The 19,102-nt window shown below is 53.7% G+C and overlaps 1 protein-coding gene across 1 annotated transcript in view; it reads left to right on the top strand.

Moving 5' to 3' along the window:
- The window catches only part of AGAP3 (ArfGAP with GTPase domain, ankyrin repeat and PH domain 3), a 107,995-nt gene that overhangs the window by 650 nt on the left and 88,243 nt on the right, over positions 1–19,102 (top strand). The window lies entirely within an intron of this gene.

The following is a 19,102-nucleotide window of genomic DNA, read 5'->3' as shown; positions in this document are numbered from 1 at the left end:
GGCGCTGCGCCCCCGCCGCCGGCAGCGGGACCGGGCACGGCCGGGGCTGCGGGGGCCGGGCGGGCTGGGAGGGAGGGAGCGGAGGGGACACGCTCGTCAGCCGCCCCCGCCCCGGGCCCGGCCCCGCAGCGATGGTGGTCGCGGCCGGGCCTGCGCAGGGCCGGGGACTCCGCCCGCGGCCTCTGCCGGGAGCGTCGGGCGGGGGCGGGCGCTGGTCCGGCATCGGGGCTGGGTGCGGGGTCCGTACTCGGCATCGGCGAGAAACGGGATCCGCCGGATCCCGTTAACATTAGAAATGCAGGAAACTGCAGCCCGGATCCCCGGCAGTGAGAGGATGGATGGAGCCGAGGAACTGCAGTGGAGCGGAGGAACTGTGATGGAGCCGAGGGGCTGCGATGGAGCCGAGGGGCTGCGATGGAGCTGGGGGAACTGGGATGGAGCCGAGGGGCTGGGATGGAGCTGGGGGAACTGGGATGGAGCCGAGGGGCTGGGATGGAGCTGGGGGAACTGGGATGGTGCCGAGGGGCTGGGATGGAGCTGGGGGAACCGGCATGGGTGAGGGGCTGCGGTGGATCCGGCAGGCTGCGGTGGAGCTTAGGGGAGGAGGAGGTTCATCGTGCTGTGCTGAGGTTCACTGCGGGCCGGCAGGCTCTTGCAGTCCCCCAGCCTAAGGGTCCCTCTTGCCCTCGGTGAGCCCAAACCCCCAGGTTTCTGCAGCCAGCCCACAGAAGGGAAGGCTGCAGGGCTGCGGGTGCCATTGGTCTCTGCGAGGATCTCCGGTCCAGCTTGGTGCATGCCAAGCACTGCCGTTCCCCTACCCTGAGTTTTATTGTCCCTGCTTGGTGTTGGCAGCATGCTCAGCTCTGTTCCCACTGCCTCACACCAGAAATGTCACTGCAGGGACACACGAGGTGGTTTTGGGGACCGGTGGCCTGGCTATAGGGATGCCAGCCACTGTGGTGATGTTGCACGGGAGCAGCAGCCTGGGTGCTTCTCCAGAGGCCTGCATTCCACTTTGGTCCTTTAGGGTTTCTGTGGCAAGGAGGGGAGGAAAACGGACTTTAAGAAGAGTCTGGAAGGTTGCATGGGTCGAAGGAATGTAAATCCCAGAATTTGCTTTATCAACCTCATGGTGCAAGGGCAAAGGACACTCAGTGGGGTCAAGACAGGGTGGGCCTTTCCACCTCTGTGGAGGTCTTCAGACACAGAAGGCTGTTGGGTTGATGGAATTCGAGGAGAAAAGAGGCTCTGGCTGAATGGAGATGGGTGGGAGTGCAAGCCTGGCACAGGCTGTGGCAGTGGCTCAGTCTCATACGTCAGGGTCCAACTGGGGGAGTCATGGTGGGCTGCTGGGAGAGGACTGTCCTGTGCCCATTCCAGTGGGGCTTTGGCAGCTCTCCCTTGCTTGTGCCTCTGCTGGTGGGTGTGGTGGGAGCCCCGCGGTCACTGGTGACATGATCTAATCCTGTGTGTGGTTCCTGCGCTGTGGGACAGAGGAGCTGCCAGCTGTCCATGGTGGGGCTATGCCTGAGGTGCTCCCAGGCTCACGTCTGTGGACAGAGCCATCCCGGGCACTGTGTCCCTGCCCCTGTCCCTCTGCAGGGGTGCCGAGCTGCCTGGGGTGCTGGGCGCCCGTCCCGTCCTGCGCCCCCGGCCGCGGGAGCGGGTGCTGGGCACGTTGGTGGGAGGCGTGTGCGTCTCTTAGCAACTCTTCTGGTGCGTGGTTCCTCCTGTTGCTCAGGAGGATGTGAACACACACACCAGCCCCTTGTGTGCCGCTGAGGTGCTCGAGGCTCCCCAAAGCGCCCTGTGTGACCCAAAATGAGGACTTAAGGGGTGCCCTGTACCCGGCTGGCCATGGCATGGCTCACCTGGTGTCCACAGGGCTGTGGGATGGTGCCAGAGGCTACATGTCCTTGGGGGTTTTGCCTGCTCAAGCCACAGCCCCATCCTGTCTCCTCTGAGCCTTCACTGTGGATTTGATGCAGGAATCCCACAGATTTCCTTGTCTGGGCTGCATTCCCTTATTACCTGCCAGGCACCAGGATAAATCCTGATGCTGGTGAAATGTGCGCTGTGATTACACGGTTACCTGTGACCCGTTACCAGGTGTGTGTGAGTGAATTAACAGGGGTAATTAACGGCTGGAAGAGCTTTGCTGGAGATGTTATCATTCCATGGAGTGCCTGAGTCTGGAAGGGAGTTTCCTTCTAAACTTCGGGTTTGGGGCTTGATATGGAAATGTCTGGAAGTGGGTTTTGTTTGTTGATGTTCCTGATCTGAAGGTCAGAGGTGGTGACCGGAACAATGGCTTGTAGTCTGAAAATCCATGATGGAAGTTGCCAGTGAAACCCCAAATTAAATTTCCTAACTCTTGAGCACTGGGTCTCGCAGGACTTGCTAATGTCCTCCTGCCAGATTCCCTTCCTGTGGGCAATTCCTTCATTTTTGAAAGGGAAAAGTTGAGGCAGGACTATGCTGCAGTGGGGGCAGTGGGTCCAAGCTGCCCACCCTCTGCTGGGGCCAGGGCTGCCGGGATGTCCCCACAGGGGTGTCACTGCGAGGGTGTCACTCACTGTTGCAGCCATGCTGGCAGTGGAGTTGGGGGCATTGACAGAGCTGTACAGAGCTGGGGGGGTCTGTGGCTGTATGGCTCTGCCAGGGAGGGGGCTGAGTGGGTGTTGGGGGGCTGCTGCAGCCAGGGCCCTGCCAGCCCTCTGGGCTTGGAGAACAAGCCTTTCCCGAGGAGTTTGGAGCCCACGATGGTGTGAGAGCTGGCTGTGCCTGCTCACGGATTGGCATTGGTGGTGCTACTGTGGTAAGAAAGGGAAATCTGCTCTGTTTTGGTCTCCTTCTTGAGCTGGAGCTTTGTTCAGAGACGATGGGAGCAGAGTGGCTGGGGGGCACTGGGGCTGGAGGAGATGGCAGTTTGGGCTGGTCACCAGCATCAGCTGCATCACAGGCAGGACCTGGAGATTTTTGGTAGTTTCTAACCACCAAATTTGGACAGATTGTCAGGGGGCTTGCAAAAAGTGATTCCCTCATCCCAGGCTGCTTTCCTTGCCAAGTGGAGACTGCTGCAAGCTGCTGAGTTCTATAAAAGATTTTATATCTACATAAAGCAAAAGGATACCAACCTGCAGCTGGTGCAGCCCTGCTCACAGTAAATGTGACCTCCAACGTTGTGACTCTGGGACAGGCTGCAGACAGAGCCATATTAATAGAGTTTGTAATTAGAGCAGTAATTGCACAGTGCTTAATTTCTTTCCTAGAAATGAACTTTGAGCAGTGACCAGAATGTGGGTTTGAGGAGGACGAGCAATGCCTCTGGTGTAGGGGGTTACCTGAGGGACATGCAGGACAGGCTGTGAGCGGCATGGGGCCTCAGGAACCAGCAATGGTTCCCATGGGCAAATGGGAGAGACAGTGCCAGGAAGATGGAATAGTGAAAGAAGATCATGATATGGGACTGAAGAGATGGTTACACAGAGGTTTTCTGGATGTGTAAAGTGGTGAAGGCAGGAGGGAGAAGTGGAAGGGAGATAAGGAGAAGTAGGTGAGAATCCTCAACAGAGCTTTTGGCAGATGATGGGAATTTTCTTCTGACATTTGTGGTCGTGCACATACCTTCAGCCCACCTCAAGCTCAGTTCTCTGGGAGAGCTTGGAGAGGACTCAGTGAGGACTCAGTGAGGACTCAGTGGCCAGGGAGCAGGGACAGGAATCTCTATAGTCAGTTTTACCTGGAGCATGTTTTTCCCTTCACTGTCCTTCCTCACCCCTCCCACCCACCTCTAAACCCTTGTGGCTTCCTTTCTGCAGTTTAGGAAGCAGGGTTAGTTTGGGAAAGCTCTCCTCTACAATTTCCAGCTGTTGATACTCTGGCAAAGGTTGGGGATGAAGGAAGCCCTGCAGAATGTCTGTGGTGGCTGGGAGCAGCCTGGATGTCTGTGAGCTCCACATCTGCTCTGCTGGGCAGGGGATGCCCCATTGCCAGTTCTATGTGACTCCAGGGCCTGGCTGTTGGCTGGATGTGAGGTCAGCATGAGCTATTGGGTCACTTGGTGTAAACAATCTGTCCCAGGATTTTAGCCTTAAAACATAAAGCCTCTGGCTAAGGCCTGTTGGAGGTATAGCCCTGGGCCTCTCTGCCTCAGGAGTTTACTGCATCATACCCTGTCCTGCTGTCAGTGTTTGCCATCACTTTTCCAGTTGGCATCTCCAACATCTTGGGTACTTTCTGCATTTCTCTCTGAGAAAGAACTGCTTTGATGCTGGCTGTTTTCATGTTGAAAGCAACTTGTACCGGCTGCTGAGGTCACTTAGCCGTCTCTCTTTCTGATGAGTTAAATTGGCTGAACTTCATCATTCTGTTCAGTTCCAGCACAAGTCTTCCAGCTCTGTGCTCCATCCTTTCCCAACGTCTTTTGTAACTGGCTCCTCATGTGCTGATTCACAAAGCAGGCTGAGGCAGGAGCAGTCACTGATGCAAGATCTGGGAGAAGATGAGGACCCTCCTCGCTGGAGCCCTCCATCCTGCCAGGCTCAGGGAGACCCGTGCTGCCGGGCCACATGCAGGGCTTGCCATGTCCTCGCTCTGCTGAATCAGCCTCGAGTAAATTACACCCTTTGGGAAGGGGAGCGTTCTGCTTAGCCAGCTTTTTCCTGCTAATTCCATGACCTCTGCAGAATTGCCCTGTTTATGTGCGCCTGTGAGCTCCTGAGGGCTGGGAAACCGCAGGCCATGGTGATGGGGTGCCGTGGGGGGAGCTGCAGACTCCAAAGCCATCAGTACTTCCTTGCTCCTGGGCTGGAGCTGGGCATTCTGGGCAGCTATGTGGCTCCTGCTCTACTGCCCCCTGCATTCAAGGCAAGGTTCCTCTGGCACTGTGGTCTCCAGATCATGGTCAGCATCTCGTGGTGCCAGTGACTGGCATGAGCAGCACAAGCGAAAGGATATGCCTGGAAGAGTCCTAGAGCAGATTCTGATGTGATGGGAGACCTTGGTCCCCCAGGAGTGATGGGCAACAGCCAGAGCACAGCTGAAGGAGCCTTTAGCATGCTTGAACAAACACATCTCCTTTTTATGGAGTTCTATGCTGTGGCCTAAGTCATCTGGAGGCATCTTTGCCAGGTGGAGCTCTTACTGTACTGACCTTACAGCTGGAGAATACGATCTTGGGGAAGAGTCAGAAAATCAGAAAAGGCCACTGCTTGATGCTCCGATTGATAGGAGTTGGGAAAGATGGTGAAGCTGTAGCAGGAAGGCTGGAGGATGAAAGCTGAGCAGGATGAAGTTGCAGGTGCTGTGGTGAGGGAGGTGAAGGTTCCTGGTGCTGTACGGGCAAGAACTTGGTACTGTGGCTGAAGAGGAAAATCTGGGACTGTGAAGATACACGGGGGAAGAATGGGATTTAGAGGGGGGCTCAGGAGACAATTGGGAATCTCTGGCTGCGGTTTCAGTTCCCTTGACCCAACACAAGCATGGTTGCTGCAGTCAGGGACAGTGCAGCTCTTCCCACTTGGCAGCTGCACCCACCCCTCTCTGTGATCAGGAGCTGCTCTGGCAGGAGCCAAGCATGTGTTGGGTTTGGTTCAGTCAGTTCTCAGCTGCTCGTGGTGTGACCACATGAATGCAGGCGGTGAGGAGGGGGAATGGATGGTCAGGCCTGGGGGAGGCAGAATAGAGCTGGACTGTGCTGATGTGAGCTGTGCTGATGGCAAAGCTCCGTGTGCTGGATCTCCTGACCATGACAGCAGCACCAGTAGTACTTGGGGAGGTGCTGGGAGCCTGATGCCTATGCCAAGGACATGCTCTGGTAGTTTGGCCAGACACTGGGTGGTCTCCCTATGCTCACTGTGGCTCAGTGTGATGGCAGTCCTTGGTGGCTCTCTGCCTTCCCAGTGTAACTCTTGTCCCAGCATAAACTCTGTATTTCTCAGGAGTTTCACAGCTTGGTTGCACAGAGCCTTTTCTGGTTTAGGGATGCTCTGCACTGACTGTTGCTCCAAGCAGTGATGTCCTGCTGACCTGGGGCTCTGTTGGAATGGGGACAGCAGTGACCCTGTCACAGAGCTGCCTCTGTGTTGGGTGTGGGGTGAGCCTTGTGCGTTCCCGCTGTGCGTGGGCTGGAGTTGCCGGGCTCTGCCTGGGAGTACCCGCTGGGAGCAGTGCAAGTGGGGCCAGCTTTGGGCAGTTGACTGTAAGTCACTGATCTGCCGTTTGCTTTCAGGAGCTTTCCTGGAGCTCCTGACAGAGCATGTCCCCTTTCTGCATAGACACCTTCCAGTGTTGGGCACTGCTGGGCTCTCACCTCCTCTGGAGTCTCACTGAGATGGGGATGTAAGGTGTGGGTGCATCCAGGCTGGTTGTTCTGAGCTAGTGATGGAACTTTTGCCTAATTTTGGTGGCCACATTAGATCTAAATGATGTCTGAGCTGGTCCTAAACTGTGCTTCCAGCTGGGCTGGCTGACATGTGATAGTCCTATGCTAGGGAATATTGGGTGCTCTGGTGCCTGTGGCAATGGGGTGCAGCCTTTGGGCTAAAATCCTCTTGTAGCTGGCGTGGATGTGGGGGGTTAGGCAGTGGCCACATGGTCTGGAGGAGCAGCTGTGGGCTGAAGGGCTGGCACAATATCCTGGCTGCTGGGAATTGAGGGATGCAAGAGCTGCCCCAGCCTGTGATCAGAGCTCTGCACCTTGGTGGGCATCTCGGCAGTACCACAATGCTCCTATCTCATCCCTCTCTGTCAGGAGGAGGCCTTTTCTCCTTATGATCCCACCTTTCTGCTTTGGCATCAGATTTTTTAAAAATTGTTCTCCAAGACTTCTTGCAAGTCATTATGTCCCTGTGCAGCAGGTGCAGGGATTGGGAATCCATGTCTGTTGTGTTCCTGCTTGCAGTGCCATGCATGGAAGAGGCACCTGTGGTCTCACTCCTGCTGCCTCCTGTAGCTCTGGGCAGCACTGGGAGCGTGGAACCTGCAGGTTCCTGTTCAGGTGGATTTCATGAAGTGATGTAGTGAGTGCAAGAAATCTACTGGGGCAGGAAAGGTAAAAATTAAAATAATTTTAGCTGCTTCCCTGCTTGGAGGAGGTTTGTGTGATTAAGACCTGTTGCATGCCTACTCACCTCTCCTGCCCTGGTGGCTTTCAGACCTGCTGTCCAGTTACAACCAAACCCTGCTGCTTTTGAATTCCCACAAATCCTGAGGAAATAGATTTCCAGACAGAGCAGAGCGCCCCAGTTCGTGGCATGCAGAGGTAAAGGGATGTTTCCATCTGTCCAGGGTGTCTGGCTGCAGTGGGGCTGCATCTCCACTCTGGAAGCCCTGGCTGTGAGTCACTGGGGAATTCCTGCCTGGGGTCATGTGTGAGATCTGTTTCTGGCCATGTGATCTATGTGATGAAATCCACTCCAGCCTCGGGGCTCTGCGCTGCACTCCCAGCTGCTGCATCTGGAACATCCCAGGGGTGGGAGCCGCTGACTCCAGGTTGCTGCAGTGGCCAGTGTGGGCTTTTGGCCTGACTCCCCCAGTGGGCTCAGTGCTCTCTGGCTCTTGCTCTTGGTTTTGGGCAGCTTTGGGTATTTACCCCAGCAGTGACTCCTGTGGTAGGGAAAAGGGGTCTGGCCTTCAGAGAGAGACTTTGAGCAAGGGGCTGGAGTGACAAGACTAGGGGGAATGGCTTCCCGTGCACAGATGGGATATTGGGGAGAAACATATTCTTCAGGATATTGGGATATGGGGATATTTGGTGGTGAGGCCCTGGTACAGGTTGCTTAAAACAGTTGTAGCTGCCCCATCTCTGGAAGTGTTAAAGGCTAGATTGGATGGGGCTTGGAGCAACCTGGTCTAGTAGAAGGTGTCCCTGCCTATGGGAGGGGGTGGAACTGGATGGGCTTTAGGGTCCCTTTCCACTCAAACCATTTGATGTTTCTGTGATCAGCCTCTGATGAGTGCTCTCCATCCCCAGTGTTTAGAGGATCGAGCGGGGCTGGAGGAGCACATGTCCATGCAGGATGCCACACTGGTGTTGGGTGGCTAAGGCCAGTGCTATTCCTGGTGGGAGGTAGGTGCTGCAGGGCTGATGGCACTGTGGCCCTTCTGCTCAGGTGTGGTTCAGTGGGAGAAGCCGCTCCTGGTCCTGATTTTTCAGTGCAGTCACCCCTTGGAGCCTCACCTGGCTGGGTGCTGTGTATGGGAGCACAGGACAGGGAGCACAGCTCTGTCGTGGAGGGCTTGGAGTTGATCTAAAAGTGAGAGGCAGGTGCTGATGGGCACATGGGATGGGAGCAGCTGTGATCTCCCAGGCCATCCACCTCCCCTGGGGTGATTTGGGTGTTCCTGGTGGGCACAGAGCTTGGGGGAGCTTTGAGGAGCTCTTGGGGAGAGGAGAATAAAGCTATTTCAGGTGGTTTATATAGAGCTTTTCCAACGTGAAGTACAAACAGGAGGAAGCAGGGAGGTGTTTGCTGGAATTCAGGAGCTGGGAAGTGGAGCTTCTGCCTGGGTTTGGGAGGGAGACAGTGGAGGAAAGATGGTTGTTATGGAACGAGGCATTTGGGAGGGGGAAGACACGCAGCTCGCGGTTTCCGTGACAGAAGAGGAGGGCCTGGAGGGGGATTCAGAGGGAACGTTCGCCTGCTGAAGAGAGAGATTAGGGAAATAATTCCAGCAGCAGCAGTGTTGTAGCTGTATAGGGATGGGGCAGGATTTTATGTGTTACAGGCACTTCTGGGGAAAAGAGGCAATAGTGGTGGATGCAGAGAGGATGCTGGGGGCCTTTGGCTGCATGGGCAGGGGTCAGGGAGGTTCCAGGGACTGGAGCTTGTGCAGCTCTGCAGGGGTTAGGGACAGCCAGGATGAGAAGAGAGGAGAGGGAAAGGAGGATCCATGAACCCTTACTGTCTGAGTCATGTCAGCCCCAGACGGATCTGAGTGACATCCCCAGTCCCTGAGCAGCAAGGGCTTGGGGGAGATGGGACAAAGCTGGGATTAGCAGCAGCTCTCTTTAATCATGTGGACCTTGGGCTTGTGGGTGCACACTTGAAATGCTGGAGGGGAAAAGAAGCTGAGACTTCATTTTGGACAGGAGACAGTCCAGGAATAGAAAAGGAGAACTATGAATCATCACACAGAGCTGAGGGATGGCATTAAATTAAAGGCTGGCTGGAGGAAGCGTGGAACGAGAAGGGAAGGTGCTATGGGCAGAACCATGTGAGACACCCAAGAAACAGCAGCACTGGAGGTGGAGAGTGAGGATGGTATGAGACTGGTGAAAAAAGCTGCAGAGAACCAGGAGGAGAACAAAGAGGGTAAAAGAATTGCTGGGATCAATGAGGACAAGGTGTTGTGGCCAGTTTGGTTCCTGAGAGAGGAGCTGCAGGGTCCAGAAGAACCCAGAATCTGCAGGTGAGGCAGGAACAACCTTGTGCAGTCTGCTGGTGAGACAGGAAAGGGCAGTGGGAGATCCTGGGGTGGGGATGTCTGTCCTCCTGGGAAATGAAGGCCTGTCAGTGACATCAAATACTTTCCCAGGAGACTGGAGAGTGTGGAGAGAGGTGGATTTGATGGATGGACTATTGGATGGGTGAGGAATTGCATAGATGGCCACATCCAAAGGGTTGTGATGAGTGGCCAAATGGATACCATTAATGAGTGCTATCCACCCAAGGTCTGTACTGGGACCAGTACTGCTTAATATCTTTATTAATGACAGACAGTGGCAGTGAGTGCACCTGCAGTGTGTTGGCAGGTGACAGAAAGCTGGGGGGCTCAGGTGACAGGCTGGAGGGCAGGGATGGCATCCAGAGGGACACTGACACAGGAGTGGGCCCATGGGACCCTCATAAAGTGCGGCAAGACCAGTGCAAAGTCCTGCACCTGGTTCTGGCCAAGCAGCTGTACCAGTACAGGCTGGGGCACCTTCCACTAGATGAGGTTGCTCCAAGCCCCATCCAACTTGGCCTTGGACACTTCCAGGGATCCAGGGGCAGCCACAGCTTCTCTGGGCAACCTGTGCCAGGGCCTCACCACCCTCACAGGGTAGAATTTAATCCCAATATGAAATCTAAAACTCCTCTTTTAGTTTAAAACTGTCACCTGTGGCTAGCACAGTTTTTCCCATGAGAAGTTTTCTTATGTTTTGTAAATAAAGATAAAGTTTGGATGTTTTCGGAACAGTGTCCCAGAACTTGGGCAGTGCAGGCCTGGCCAATCAGGCCTGGGGGAAGGCTTCTGACTGACCAATCTGGGTGACTTTTGAGAACTCTATAAATGTGATGAAATCAAAACAATAAAGGTCATTCCTTCTTGCCACTGAGAACCGATGCATTCATTACTCTGCTAGCTGCTCAACAGCGACAGTCACCTCTTGGTCTGTCACTGTCTGCCCATGTAAAACATCTGGTAGTGCATTTTTTACTGGAAGTTTCAGTGAGTTCTTTGACCTCTGCCTGTACTGGGCCCCTCTTTGCTCTTAGTCATGGAAACTTACACAAAGAGGCTTATACCCCAACATCCTCAGCATTATTCCTCTGTGTCTTCTCTGTTCCCTGTGGAGCAGGCCAAGCTTTCCCATGTTGTTATGTTGGTCCCTGATTTGTCTCTAGTTTTTGCTGTTTGTCACTGGTCACCTCTCGCTCCTTGCATAGCTGCTCTGGGCTTAGGCTGGGGTGCTGCTGCCACTCCTTTATCTTTATCCTTGTTAATCTGACCTCATTTCCAGTTTCCCTGTGCATGCCTTCCCGTGCCAAGCCTAGTATGGAGCTTGGGTGAGCCAAGTTGGTCTCCTACCACACTATTTTCCCCTGCCCTGGGATAATTTCTGTGTGTGCCATCACTGCTGCTTCAGGGCCCCAACAGCTTTTTGTAAACTTTTTTATTTTCTCTTTTTCTTTTTTCCTTGTGGATTTGCTTCCAGTAAGATCTTGCCTATGGAGTTTGCTAATCACAGAATGCCGGAATGGTTTGGATTGAAAGGGACCTTAAAGCTCATCCAGTTCCACCCCCTGCCCTGGGCAAAGATACCTTCTGTGAGACCAGGTTGCTCCAAGCCCCATTCAGCCTGGCCTGGAACATTCCAGAGATGGGGAGTCCACAGCCTCTCTGGGCAATACCTGCCTTGGTGGAGTCTCTGCAGTTTGCTGTCCTTCATTCCACAGACTGTAAGAACTTGTGGACAGTCTTTCCTACTCTGCCTCCTGCCACCAGCTTCTCTCAGAGTGTCAGCTGAAGGATGCTCTGATGGACTGCAAGACATAGAAATTGAGTTGGAGCGTCTAAGAGAAAATTGAGGGCAAAGAGACACATGGCCTGGTACAAGTGAGAAGTGGGCATGGGAGGAGGTGCCCAGCCCCTTTGCAGGGCTGGGAGTGGATTACTGGGGAGGGGATTGCACAAGCCAGTGAGATGTTTGGGGAGCTGTGGTGGTGAGAGGTGAGGGGAGAGACCAAAATATTCCTCTTAGAGGAGAAAATGCCTAAATGTCAGCTGGTTTGCAGGCTCTGTGGGGTTTGATTCCAAACACAGATTTTGATACTGGAGTGTCTGTTCTGTTACTGGCCATGTATCATGAACTAATACATGCTGTAATCATTAATTACAGCATTTATTTATTATATTAATTAAACAAACCTGTTCAGCTTAACAGCATTGCCATCCAGGTAGGTTGGGAAGTATTTTGTCTGGCTGGAAATGTTTGGATTCCCCATTCCTGGGGGTTTTAACACCCTCCTGGGGCAACAATTGAAGGGAGCCCAACCACTGCTTCTTCAGTTGGTTGTTCCAATCATTAATTCCTCCAGCTGCTGATAGTTCCTGTTTAATTCCCCATTTACATTCATCTATTTTAAACTTCATTTTCTCACTTGTTTCTTTAGATTGGACTCAATAAAACTTTGTTACCTGAATGTTATTCCCTGAGAAGTTTACTGTTACTTCATCATCAATTATCTCTTCATGTTCTTTTTCGGAAGTTATTCACATAATGCTCGTTAAAAGTCTCTTCATGAGTTCATTTCCTGTGGTCTTCAAAGAATTTTTATGGCTCTTCCTTACCTAGTGTTCTTAAAATGAAAATCATCAGATCATAGCCAGTGTGCTCCCACTTGACCCAGCCACAGTTCCATGAACTGTAAATCCAGCTCCTTTCCCTGCTGGCTGCTCTTTTTCATGAAATCTCAGAGTGGTTTAGGTTGGGAGGAATCTTAAAGTTTATGTATGGTCTATGTGCATTAGAGCTCTGTTGTCAGGCCTACCCATCTGCCTCCTCCTGATGGTGGATGGTGTGAATCCACACTGATGGTTCCTGGTCACCCAGCCATTTCTCCCTTGTTGGAAATGGCCCCAAAAGGACATGGTCTGTGGTTTGGGGTTGGGGGATCTGATGTCCCAGCATTCCTGGCATTTGCTGCTTCACCTCTCTTGGAGCTGGCATAGTAAAAGCATTTTCCCAGTTGTCTGGAGCTTCCCAACATCATTGGTAAGGCTCCAGGTGTCACTGGAATCCTCTTACCTGTCAGTGTGGATCTTTGGCTGTTCTGAACCTGGTCCTACCATGTTTATTGTAAATGACTTTGCAAAGTGATGGTTTATAGAGGGAATGTTGTGTGGGCATGGGTTACATGGTCATGGAAACATGGGCAGAGTTGCTTGTGTCATGGAACCATGGATCATTTTGGGCTCTGGTGGCCTTCAAGGTTGTTCAGTCAAACCCTGTGCCAGCAACACCTGAACCACCTGGAGGAGTGGAATCAGTAACATTAATTGTTGTTTAAAATCATCCAGTGCCATTGACTTCATCCCCTTCCCAGGGACTGGTGTCAGTGAGGGCTGCTGGCAGGGGTATGAGATCACCTTGCTCTGTTCCAGCCATTTCTGAATATCTCTGTTATTTCAAAATCTATTAAAAATTGGCATGAGCCAGTGTGAGCTCACTCTTCCTAGGTCTTCCTCACACCATTGCATTCAGGTTGTTTGTGCCTTTAAATTAAAGTTACATTTTTTTAATGACATTTTTAAAAATTGTTTCTGCTAATGGTTTTGCCATTCTACATTTGTCTGTGTTTGCTCTTCTCGAGTGTTTGTGTCAGCACCTGTGATGCCATCTCTGCAAGGCCCAGCCAACCCCTGCCCCCAGACCTGCTCTGGGGCGTGAGCTGTGCCTCCCTTTGCAGGTCTGTGCTCCACACAGCCGTTTCCTGCTGCTCTCAGCATTGTTAGAGACTCACTTTCTTGAAGGCTTCAGCTTCCTACACCATTTTTTATACTTCCGGCCTTCAAGATCTCATTGACATCTGTTTCCTCCTCTTGCTTCCTAATTCTCACCCTTTTTTGGTCAGTTTGGATGTCACTTGCTTCTAGGCTGGTTCAGGAGTTTTATCCAAATTGTCCTGGTGTTTTTATGAAGTGTTGGCTTTTGGGCTGTCTAATCAATTATTATGGAAGAATAAAAACCCAAACTGCAGCAAAAGCTCCGAGCTGGGTCACAGAATCCCAGACTGGTTTGGGTTGGAAGGGACCTTACATCCCATTCCATTCTATCCCCTTGCCATGGTCAGGGATGCTTTCTGCTAGACCAGGTTGCTCCAAGCCATGTGCAGGCTGATCTTGGACTGCTTTCCTCTCCAAGGGTCGGGTCCTGTTGCTGCTCCCCCATTGTCCCTGGCTCCTGCTGTGCCCATGGCTGTGTCTGGTGGGCTCCTCACAGTGCTGGCCCTAGCGCTGCGTCCCATCCTCTCCTTGAGCTAATTCTGCTGGTCCCAAAGTGCGGCAGTGCTGCCAGATTTAGGTGGCACACTAAAATAAGTGCAGTTAGTGAGAATTTGGGTTACTTTATTACTGAAGTAGGTGCTGGGCGGCTTTCTCCAGGTGAGGAGGGTCAGTGGTCAGACGGATGGGGCAGGTCTGGTCCCCTAGGTCCCCCTGCACTAAATGACATATCCCTGTGCCCTGGCCATGTGGATGTGCCACTTGGGAGCATGGTTGGTGGTGACCTTGGCAGTGCTGGGGGAACGTTTGGACTTGATGGTCTCTGAGGGTTTTTCCAGCCTTAGTGATTGTGTGATTCCATGACAAGCTGTGTTTCTGGCATAGCCTGGCCATCAGGCTGCCCCATGCCCAGGGCAGGGGGTGTTGAGGCTGATGAGTGGATAGGTGTGTGGGGCATGGGGTGAGCCTTGGGCTGGGCACCAGAGCCAGCAGGGTGGTGGCAGCTGTGCCACAGCACCCCTGCTCAGCATCCCTGGAGCAGCACTGGTGGATCGGGAGACCCCTGCCCATGGCACTGCCAGCTCTGTGCACTGCTCGGTGTCAGGGCCCTCAGGGAGCTGCTGGCAGCAGCAGCCTGTGAGCGAAGCTGCAGCTGGAGCTGCAGTGGCTGCATGTGCTGGCCGCATCCGTGTCCGAGGTGAGTCACCAGCCACGCTGTGACTCAGCTGCAGACTGCTGTGCCGCTGGCTCTGCCACCTGAGTCACTGCACTGTCAGGTCCCCAGCCCAGGATGGGCACGCTGCAGGCAGGATTGGGAAGGACAGAGCGAGGAGTCTAGCTGGAGCTGTGACATGAGGGGTCCCAGCGTGAGTGTGGGTGAGCCTGGGTCAGTGTGATCTTGCCGGGTGTCCTTGCCGGGTGTCCTTGCAGAGTGTCTCCTCCAGAGCTGCTCCCCAGTGCCATGTGTGACATGGAGCAGCAGCAGAGCCGCCTGTGCGACCCGAGGAACTTGGGGGGCTGACTGCAGGGTTCAGGGTGTTCATGGGCTCTGTGTGTGGAGCAGTAGGAGGGATCAGAGGTCACAGTGGCTCTTCCCTGCTGGTACCTGTCTGTACAATTAGTCTGGGCAGGCAGGTGTGTGCAGCTGTGCCCCCGGGAAGTTCTCTCCAGAGGCTGGAGGAGAATCTGGCCTGGAGCACTCTGCTTTCATGGGAGATCAGCTGTAGAAGTAGTTTCAGCCCTGGAGCCTTGCCAGTCCAAGGGTGGGGATGGCTCCATGTGAGGCAGCTGGATCAGGCACTTGCTGTGTCCCACAGACTCCAGTGTAGAGGATGGCATCTTTCCAGCTGCCCCAGGTCTGAGCTCTCAGAGCTGGGTTGGAATTTTCTGTGGATGGGAAGTTGCTCTCCTTGAGCTTGGACATCAGTGTCCAGGCCTGCAGGAAGGGCTTTAGGAGCATGTCTGTAATCATGGCAGGAGTGTGGCTCATGGGCATGTGTCCAGTGTCTTCCAGGCATGGGCGGGGCTGTGGAACGCACGTGCCATGGAAAACTCTCCATCAGCTTGTTGCCTACTGTCTGACTGTTGGCCTGTGTGATGGTACATGATCAAAGCTGGGCTGAGCAATTTCAGTCCTTGGATTGGGCATAACAGCCAGGGGAGGCCTGGGCCTGTTAGCTAATGGTCCTGCTGACCACAGCAGGGCCAAGGCATTGAGCACAGAGGGGAGTTTGGTCAGCGACCTCTAAAAGTGGACCCCTGGCTGGGCAGAAGGCAGAAGGGCAGCTATTCTCTCCTCTCTGGGAGAGGTGTCTGTTACCTGAGGGCTTACTGGGCACAGGGAGCTCGCCTGACCTACCTCAAGAGCCTTGCTGATGTTCCCGGGGTTGCCTTTTGCATTGTGGTGTTCTGCAGAACCAAGATACGAGTCCGGTGAGTCCCACAGTGCTGCCAGGTCCTTCCCAGCTTTGCTTTCAGGAAAGACTCATGGCTTTGTGGTGAAGTGATGAGGGTGGGGTGGGACAGGGTACCCTGTGCCAGTGATGGTAATTAACACCTTGGCTCCACACTGTCCTCAGGCTGACCAGAGCCACTGTGGCACTTCACTGTGTCAGGGAAAGGGCTTATCCTGGGAGGCACTGGGCTGGTGCCGTCCTGTAATTCCCTGAATGATTCACGAGCACATGAAGCCTTTTCCTGCTGCTGAGGCACTGGGGAAGCCTTGGTCAGCAGGATTGCTGTGTCCTCCAGGATGAGCTGCTGACAGACAAGTTGGCACTGGACTGAGCCACCCTGGGTTGTGAGCTTCCATCCCCTTATGTGCTGACATGGGAGGCTCTCTGGAAACCCGACTGGCTGTTGAAGGAAGCAGAAGCAAGCACCTGAGTGTGGCTGGTCATGGCACTGGGGGCAGGTGCAGGGCAGTGGTGTGGGCAAGCACTGTCTCCTCTCCTGGCACTAGAGACAGGAGTGTGATAGTTTAACAGTTATATTCCCAATGTTGGTAATTGTCGTTCCACCGAAGTCTCTAATTTTGCCGTTTCCATGGAAATAGAATGATCTTGTGATTAAGATATGAGGCTGAGGTGGCAGCTCTCTGGTCCTTTGGAGCTGCAGGCCCTTGTTTGCTCCCAGGATTGTGTCTCTCTGCAAGAGGAGACACGCACCTGCCCTAACACAGCATTCTGGGTTCCTGCCTTCAGAAAGGTGTCTAGAAGCCCTGCCTTGCCCCAAGAATCCTAGCAGAACCTCCTCAGGTGCACCAAGTGATGGTATTGCTTGTTCTGTGTCAGCTGAGTGGGTTGTCCTCTGTGGAAGCTGTGGGATCTGGAAGGGGGGGAGTTGGCTAATGTGGTGTCAGGGGTGGAGGTGACATCATCACCTGAGTCTGCTCCCCTAGGCTTCTCATCATCGGTCTCAGGCTGAAGTAGGAGTGATAAGTAGGTTGGGTGACTTGGGCACTAGAAGTGCTGATTTCTCTCCATGCTGTGGGAGGGCCGAGGGTGCTGGATCAGATCTGGAACTGTAAACCGCAGATGGCTGGAGTTCAGCTTGAGAGGAGGAGGAGGAAGAGTTGCAGTAGGACCCACTTTAATTTTGGCACCCTCCTGCACAGGGTGGTGGTTCTGAGGGAACATGGGGCTGATGGGGCTCAGCAGGGCCTCTCTCTGCAGAGCTGCCCGTGGAAACTGGACTCTGCAGAGCAGATCCATTCTTGGGAGGCTGGACCTCTCCTAGGTCCCCAAGCTCTCTTATCTGGCTGAGTGGCCTTGGCATTTCTCCTGCTTCCCTGTCTCAGGTAATGCCTTGGTGGGAAATCCTGCAGTCACCATTGTCATAGAACCCAGAATGGTCTGCATTGGAAAGAACCTTCAAGCTCATCTAGTCCCACCCTCTGCCATGACCAGGGACACCTTCCACTAGACCAGGTTGCTCCAAGCCTTATCCAGCCTGGCCTTGGACACTTCCAGGGATGGGGTAGCCACAGCTTCTCTGGGAAATATTTACATAGAGTTGTTGAGAATAACCCCAAGATCTCATCTGAGAAATGCCGGGACTGGAGATGCAGGAAACACTTGCTGGGCCCCAAGCAGAGCCCACTGTGGTTTGGCAGATGAATATCTAGAGTGCTGGGCTCCAAGCCTGGAGCTGGGAGGTTGATCAACTCTTCAATCCTTCACTCAAAGCTGGAAAAATGTACAGCTTTGGCCAAGCTGCTGTGTTTTTCCCCTGCCTCCTTTTGGGAAGTGTCTGAATTGCTTTTGCTGAAACTTCTATAAATACCATCCTGATGCAGTGAGCGAGCATGGAAAATGTCAGTGAGAATGTGGGTTTGGCAGCCCTGGGCCTCGCCACTGCGGGGACAGGGTGACAGCCCCAACCACGGCGCTGCCGGCAGCTTGGTGTGCACACAGGGGCGCAGGGAGAGGGGGGCTAGGGAGCCCCAACCTTGTGCTGCTGCCACAGGGGCTCCAGGGCCTCCCTTGCCCCTGCCTGGCCTGTGCTGCTGCCCCACAGTGCCTGGGCTGGGCTGTGCCCTTTGTGCTCCCAGCACAGAGCCATTCCTGAGCCCAAAGCTGTCTCATGTTTCTGTAGCCTCACGTGGAGCTTTGTCCTTGGATTTGACCAGTCGTCCTCTGAGTGCGTGTTTGCTGAGCATTGCTGCAGCCCTGATGAGACATTTCACAGTGATGCTTTATGTGAAAAGATCTCCTGTTTTGGACCTGCCTAATTGGATGTGATGTGCCCAAGTTTCTGCTTTGGAAGAAACAGTGAACAAATTGTTCCCTAGTGGCCTCCTTCTTTCTTCTTCTGGCATGGAAAACTTCACTCGCCCTCTGCCATCTTCCTTTTCAGACTCCCTGTACTGTAGGTGTTCTATCCTGTCAGTCATGTCCTGCCCCTCTTGGTACCTTTTTAAGTTCCCTTCCATTTATTTTTGAGACTCAGGTCAGAAGCACTGGGAAGGGTGACGACGGTGGGTCAGGATGAGAGCAATGGGATAGTCCCTGTCTTGTTCTCCATTCTTTACCTAATAAAGGCTGGTACCCTCTGTAGTCTTTGATTACTGCTGAGCAGCAAACTGATGTTCAGAGGATCATGGAACCATGGAATGGTTTGGATTCAGAGGGACCTTAAAGCCCATCTAGTTCCACCCCGCTGCCTTCCACTAGACCAGGTTGCTCCAAGCCCTGTCCAGCCTGGCCTTGAACACTTCCAGGGATTCAGGGGCAGCCACAGCTTCCCTGGGAACTGTTTTCATATAGTTGTTGAGAATAACTCCAGGATTTCATCTAAGTGGTGAGAACTTGCAGCTTCTTTTTACAGATGTACCATCAGAATTGCTTGTTTCTGATGATTCCACTTCTCATTGGTCACCTGCTGCTCTGGCAGCTGGACCTCCCTGGTAGCCCTCCTACTACAGTGGCTGCACGTGCTCCCTGGTAGCCCTCCCTCTTTGGTGGCCACATGTCCTCCCTGGTAGCCCTTCCTCTAGCCTCGATGGCTCAGTGTCATTGATTCCCACCTTCTCCGCAGCATAGCACAGAGCCAGCTGCATCTAAAGAGCCCAGTGGAGGTGTGAACCCCACGGCCTTGTCCGGGACTTCCTCCAGGCAATACACAGGTGCCCTGAATGTGTTGTGGATTTTGAGGTGAGCAGCAGTGCAGTGAATGTTGGAGTTACCAGGACTGGTGTCGTGGTGTTACCAGTGGTACCAGTCTGGTGCCAGCCCTGGGCATCCCTGAGGATGTTCCCAGCAGTGTTTCCTCTCCATCAAGGTCATCTCTTGGGACCCAGCCCAGCCCTTTCTTTGATACTGGATTGCCTGCAGATGGGGGAGGAGGGCAGAATATTCCCTGTCTCTCACAGCCCCCGTAATGCCCTGCA

This window comes from Lichenostomus cassidix, chromosome 2 (assembly GCF_008360975.1).
Source record: "Lichenostomus cassidix isolate B80296 chromosome 2, HeHo_3.0, whole genome shotgun sequence".
Classification (NCBI taxonomy): domain Eukaryota; kingdom Metazoa; phylum Chordata; class Aves; order Passeriformes; family Meliphagidae; genus Lichenostomus; species Lichenostomus cassidix.
This window is presented reverse-complemented; position numbering and strand designations above follow the sequence as displayed.